This window comes from Bidens hawaiensis, unplaced genomic scaffold (genome assembly GCF_021521415.1).
Source record: "Bidens hawaiensis isolate Kalapana, Puna unplaced genomic scaffold, B.hawaiensis_p1.1 tig00028458_1, whole genome shotgun sequence".
Lineage (NCBI taxonomy): Eukaryota > Viridiplantae > Streptophyta > Magnoliopsida > Asterales > Asteraceae > Bidens > Bidens hawaiensis.
Genome location: NW_027494640.1, coordinates 263,729 through 270,941, shown reverse-complemented (window position 1 = coordinate 270,941; position 7,213 = coordinate 263,729).

Below are 7,213 nucleotides of genomic sequence, written 5' to 3'. Positions count from 1 at the left end.
CGATACGCGCAAAAGAGGAATAATGAAACGCCAAGGCACGTGTCAACATAATCAAGATATGGCAAAATCACTTACAATATGACAAGGATTAAGTATAATAATTTCCTTACAACCTTGTTCTTATTTCAACGTGCAAGCATATCTTATATTCAACAAGCAAACATGCAACATAAAGAGATGAATGGGGAATGCGCAAGATGCGAATAAGGGAAAAACAAAATTTCATTCCAAAGCATTGAAATTTACAAGTTTACAAGATGATGAGATACAAACTACAAATAAAAAAAAAAAAACATGAAGGGCTTCTCAAGTCTCCACGTCGACGTCAGCCTCTTCATCGTCCTCATCACCGCCCTCAGCATCTGGCGCAGCCCGCTCCTCGTCATCTCCAAACTGACCATAGTCAAGTTGTTCGTCCTGAATGGAGTCTTCTATCACAATAGTGTCAGGAGCGGGTCCTTTGGCCATGCCAGAGCCGCTAGCCGAGGCAGCATTCCCCGCGCCATCATCGCCGCCACCAGCCCCTTCGCATTCATCAAGTAATTTCTTTAGCGCGCCGAGATCGGGCTGGTCTTCGAGCGCGGATATCTGCAAATCATAAGGAAAAATATGAGTACAAAAAGACTAGGAAAATAAGTCAAGGTAAACTCATTAAGGTTAAAATACCTGCGCAAGGATGGGAATGGGAGTATTCAAATACTTCTCCCCCATCTCGGCCATCTCCGCGCAGACAACGTCGAGCTGATAAGGGTAGTCGGATGGGTTCTTCTTCAGCACGCTATATTCACAACCATCCTGGAACCCTTCAGCTCGACCCACCAAGCGCGAGGCAGCGTTGCAATCCATCACAAGGGTCTGAAACTCGTCTGAGTATTTCATCGCGTAAGCGCAACGAGTCATACCCTGTGAGATTAGCCATTGGCGATCCTGCGCGAGGGAAGAAATAGACGTCTCAAGAGCAGGAATCTGAGAGTTTAACAACTCAACAGTTTCCTTAGTCTGTTTCAGCTCCCCTCTGTCGGACGCTGCTGCCGCCAAGGCCTCTTCCCTTTCCGCTCGCGCAGCATCAAGTGCTTCCTGGCTAGACGCTGCCGTCTCCAAGGCTTCATCTTTCTCTGCCCGCGCGGCCGCAAGCTCCTTCTTCAGGCGCGCAACCTCACTCTCCAATGATGATTTGTCAGTTATAGACTGGACAAGAGCTTGGTCACGCGCCTCCGCGTCCAGCTCCAAGTCGCGCACTCTACGCGCGTACTTGGCCGCGTCCGCCTCGGCCGCCTGTAGCTTCTCCCTCGCAGCCTGTAGCTCATGCCCGCGCTTCACGAAGGCGGTGTTGGCACTTGCTCTGTTCTCGCTGAGCTCTGCTTGGAGTTTCTCAGCTCTCTCTCGAGCATCAGAAAGATTCCAAGCAGACACTTTAGCCTCTTGCTTGGCTTCCGTAAGAGCATCACGTACCTTTACGTAATCATAGCGAAGCTCTTGGGAGGCAGCAAAGAAAGCCGACCCAGCAAACAGATGATCGTTGAGCAAGTCCTCGCGAGCGCGGTCCTCCTGAAACCTCCTTTCAGCTGGAGGCACAGAATGAGCCCAGAAGTCCTCACACACACCCATGGACTGAAATGAGCTGTCCTCAGTAATATTCCATCTCGGGCGGTAAATGTGATCGGCTTCCTGCAAACACAAAGTAATGATCTAAGTCATCAAAACACTAATATGGAAGTCCGCGCAGCGGAGCAAAAACGAACCTATACCTGCGGGGATGAAGCAGAAAAGTCAGCGCCAGCCCCACGAGAAGACTGCGCCGCGAAATCTCGTGGCGCTGCAGGGCTGGCGCGGCCGCTGTCGGAGCCTTCAACTTGAACCTCCTCATCCTCCTCTGAAACAGGCTTTTTCTCCTGCGACCTAGAAGAACCAAAATCAGTCTCGCGAGGAGGGCTGCGCGCAGGAGGAAGTGAGGGAGGTCTCGACGCCGCCAGGTCGGCGCGTAATACGGCCTCCTGCTCCTTAGTAATCCCAATGAGGGGAGGTTCAGCGCTTGCAGGAGCAGGAGCAGAACCAACGGCGCTGGCACAGGCGCCAGCTGTGCCGCCAGCAGCTTGTACGCCAGCAATGACTCCTATGAAAAAATCAACAAAAGAAATGGTTCTGACTTGATCTAAAAAGAGAAAAGTCAGAAAATAAAAGTGCAATACATACCTTGGCGCACCGCCGTTCGCGAGTTAAACATCGCCATGAAGTCCATTCTCCCCTTTTTTGAGGGTAAAACAGGGGACTTCGAAGCGACCTCCGGCGCAGCCTCGGCACCTTGTTGCGCCTGAGGTTGATCCACCAAGGTCGCCGGCTCTACAAACATTTGAGTGAGCAAAGATTCATTAGTAATTCTATCAGAATCGCGCTCATAAAACCATAAAGTATAAAGTATACCTGTCGATGAGGAAACGACAGGCGCAGCGCCGCTTCCCTTTTCCGCAGCGCGAAGGGAGGAGGTGGCGGCACCATACCTCGTGTGGACACGAGGTCTGCCCACATTTTGAGGCAGGGAAGACAAGGAAAACTTGGAGGTAAACTCCTGGGTTTTCTCAAGTCCCCTCGCCTGAGTAGGAGGATCCTGAGTAACAGGGGCAACATCTTTCTTCTGTTTCTTACTGGCCCCTGCGCCAGTTTTCCCCTTAGCTTTACGCTTTAGTTGGGGCACCTCAGCCTCCTCCTCCTCCTCCTCTTCCGCGAGCTCCAACTCGTAGTTCTCGAGCGCGTCTTCAATACACGCAACAGAAAGGTTAGCCAAATCTGGTATTATAAAGGCATAAGCATAAGTACAAAGGCTTACCAGGTGCGTCGCTGTCAAAGCGAAATCCCAGATCAACAGGGATGAACATGTCATCGAAGCGATCGGGGAAGCCAACCTTCCCAGCGCCCAGCGCGACGGAGCCACCCTCCATATGCTCATCATAGGCGGCGTGGACATACTCCTTGCTGACTGCACAAAACAAGTCAAATGATATCAGCAAAACGAATTATATTCGCGCAGAAGTAATGCAATGAGTTAACTTACACAAGCCGTCAACTTGGATAACGGGCTCAGTCGCGCTGTCGGCCCACCTACTGCTCATACCAACCCCCACCAGCGCCTCCTCGCAAATGTTCTTGGCGGGGGATGGTTCGGCAGTCAACTTTTTAACCCAGGCGCCAGTTGGGTTCTTGAAGACACCCACATCCGCGGGCGCAGAAGAGATCGCGCGCATGGTCATGCGGATGGGGATCACACCAGCCCTGATATAGAAAAATCTCTCAGACCAGTCATGAAGGCTCTTGAATGAAACAGTGCAGCACTTGACCTTCTGACTGCGAGGAATAAATGAGAACCAAGAATCTTGGATCTTGGGCTTATAAAAAAACTGAAAGCGCCGAGGGGTGGGCTCCTCGCGCTGAGATTTGCACATGAACTCAAAGTGAGTCATGCGCACGAGTCCAAACGGATGGACTTGGGATATATGAATCCCATAAAACCTAAGCAGCGCACCCACAAACCTTGTCATCGGGAGACGAAGGTTGCAGTGGGTGAAAAAATGGCAATAAAGGGATATATAGCCGGTGGGCGGGTCCGCCGCCGTTTGCCCGGCCGCCGGCAACATGCAGCCATACTCAGGGAGAAAACCCTGAGAGGCAATAAGGCTGTCAAAATCGGACTGCCTCAGTTTACAGGGGATCTCATCCCACTTCTTCACTGCCTTGGTCTTCCCTACCTCCTCCGATGAGGCCTTAGCAGCCCTCTTCCCCTTGCCGGTCTTCTTCAACATAGACATTACTAACGATTTCACACGGCGATTGCTGGGGGAGATTGTGTTGTCTGGGCTATCAGACATACAACAGAGTCAGGCACAAGTTGCTTCTGAAGAACGGAAATCTGGAAGATACGCACTTAATCGGAATAGAAAGAAAGGAAAGCTCTGAATAAACAACAAAGAAGATGAAGAATAAAAACTCTAAGGGCTTGCTTTTATAGGCCCAGGAGAGAGAAAAATTGGTACTGATCGGACTTCACGTGCCCCCACTCGCAGGTGTAAGCCAACGCGAGCGCGACACGTGTCCCTGACACTGCGTGAGGGGACACGAAAAGAAACGATACAGGGGCTGCCAGAGTTCACGCGCCACCACTCGCAGGTACGGACCAACGCGAGCGCGACACGTGTTCCTGACACTATGTGAGGTGTCACACCCGGCCCTGAGCGGCGGAAACAGCCGGGCGTGCGCGAGTGGGGATTGATAATTAAGCACGGGCCATTGCAAACATTCAAAGATTTTCATTGCGCATGAAATGTTTAATACAAATACATTACATTGTTTAAAAATTACATAAAAACATCCAAGTATAAAACTGTTGAAGATTTCCACGCCATATCCCCTTGCGCGGCGGGAACAACCACGCGCATCGAAGGGATAGAACTAAAATCTTCCAAAAAGCTAGTTTTAGATGTTCAGCGTGAGGTGCTCTAAGTGTGACTCCATGCGCTACCTAGTTATCTCCTGAAAGACACGTAAAAACATTTGAATCAGTATAAACTGAGTGAGTTCACAAGTTTTAGTAACTTGATAAATCGTATTGCTTCATAATCTTGATACAAATCATTCTGAAACACAATTCTGATAGCATCATTAAAACACATGCTTGGTAAAACATAGTTCTATCAACATATTCTGATAAAATCGTTCCGCGGGTTACGCGCGAACATTTCTGGGAGCTGTGCTCGTCTGTGTAAGTGGCGCTGCCACTACGAGCGAAATAAGTAATACCGTCCCGCGGGTTGCGCGTGGACATTTCTGAAAAGCCGTGCTCGTCTGTGTAAGTGGCGCTGCCACTACGAGCGAATAATACTGTAATACCGTCCCGCGGGTTACGCGCGGACGTTGTGCCGGAAAACAAGGCGCTCATCCATGCAAAGAGGCGCGACCCCTACGAGCGGGCTCAAACCCATAGTACTGCCCCATGACCATACTAGGCACTCGTCTGTGTAAGAGGTGCGACCCCTACGAGTGGGCGGATCAAACCAGCAGTCCCTACCCTTAGAGTTCCAATGGTAAAGTGATCACTTACTCGAGTTCTAGCGCACACACATCGAAAACCTTAGATAACCGTTCGCATTGCTCATCATGAAATATAATTTAAACACATAATCGCTTGCATAGCTTGTAGGTATACCATGATAAAACATTATTTAAGTACGTGTCCCTCGCCCCGAAAACAGTTTAAAAAAACAGTGAAAACAGCGAGAATAGGGGCTGTGAGACTCACCTGTGGTTCTTGTTAAGGGATTAATCGAGATTCGGGTTTTCTTGGTGTTGGCCTCGGAATCGAAGGTCTAGAATACGATTAAATAACAAGTATATATATTAAGATCAAGAAATAGGAGAATATAAGGGTTGGATAGTAGATCTCAAGGTTATATTCTCGGCTTACCTAGTAACAGGATCGGAGCTGAAAACAACGGATGCTTGGGAGAGGATTAGTGCAAGTTTGTAGTTCTTTGAAGTGTGTTTTGGGTGATAACTTAGGTTACATATTTATAGGCAAACTCGAGGGAACACAATCCCTTGCTTTAGGGGATTGTAATCTTTTCATATCTAGGGGTAATGATGATAAAGTATGGAAATTATTATTATTTATTTAAAAGTGGAGTAGTGGATAAAAGATTTTGATTTGATTTGGTCAGGGCATGCAGGTCTGGGGTTGGTGAGAATAGGGTGGCTGATAGTTGACTTTTCGTGTTACAGTGCTTTTTCAGGTACTTTTGTTAGTGTACAGTAAAAAGTGGAAAATCTCTGAAACACGCTACTGTTTCCTTTTGGGCGGGAGTAATCTCCTTACAACTGGAGAATAGACTAAGTGTTCTGCGCGTATTACTTTGTGCGCATAGCTTTCTGCGTGAAGGACATTTCTTTGCTGCGGGTAGGTGCGTGACCTTCTCGCAGTCAGGGACATTGAGTTTCATTTGTAGATTCTCCAGGTGGTCTTGGTATTTCAACATAGTGATCAGTTATGTTGAAGTCAATTCCATCTTGGAGCTTCAGACAAACTAGCTCTCAATGTTCCCGCCATGCGGGGAGGTTAGTTCCCTTCCGCACGCGCATAAACGATTTAGGGTGCACCCGCCTTAGCATCATGCGTGACGGTCAACCCATTAGACATCATAACGTTAAGGTACATGAAAACATAAAGCCAAAACATTCGCGCATGGCGCATATAACATATGCTCACGCTGGTTCTTAACATGGCGCGCTCGCGCAGGGCGCACATAACAAATGCACGCGCTGACTAACATGGCGCGCTCGCGCAGGGCGCATATAACATAATTACCTAATATTTAGGTTGATTACTTGGTTTAAGGGATTGGGAATTTACCGGGTGTCACATTCTCCCCCTGTTAAGAGAATTTCGTCCCGAAATTTAGGAGACGTCGCTGGCAGGAGCCACGTTCTGAAAGAGGTGTGGGTATTTCTGGCGCATTTGATCCTCTCTTTCCCAAGTGAATTCAGGCCCACGCTTTGAGTTCCATTGAACCTTTACTAACTTGATTTGACTTCTGCGCAACTTTTGTTCTTTCCAATCGGTTACGGCTATAGGCTCTTCTACGAAGTGCAGTTGTTTGTCGATGTGAATCTCTTCCAACGGTAAAATCAACGTTTCATCAGATAAACACTTTTTGAGGTTGGACACATGAAACGTGTCATGAACTCCACTGAGTTCGGCGGGTAAATGGAGTTTATAAGCAACCGGACCGATCCTTTCCAGGATCTCAAATGGTCCAATGTAGCGCGGATTCAACTTTCCTCGCTTGCCGAAACGGGGGACTCCTTTCCATGGAGAGACTTTCAACAGTACTCTATCCCCTACTTGAAACTCCAATGGTTTTCTTCGCACATCTGCGTAGCTCTTCTGTCTATCGCGCGCTGTCTTAAGGCGATCCCTTATCTGAAAAATCTTGTCTGTTGTTTCTTGGATCAATTCTGGACCGGTCATTTGCTTGTCACCCACTTCAGCCCAGCACAGTGGGGATCTACACTTGCGCCCGTACAATGCTTCGAACGGCGCAGCCTTGATACTTGTGTGATAACTGTTGTTGTAAGAAAATTCAACCAATGGGAGATGAGTATCCCAGCTACCACCGAAATCGATTGCGCACGCGCGCAGCATATCTTCCAATGTCTGGATTGTTCGCTC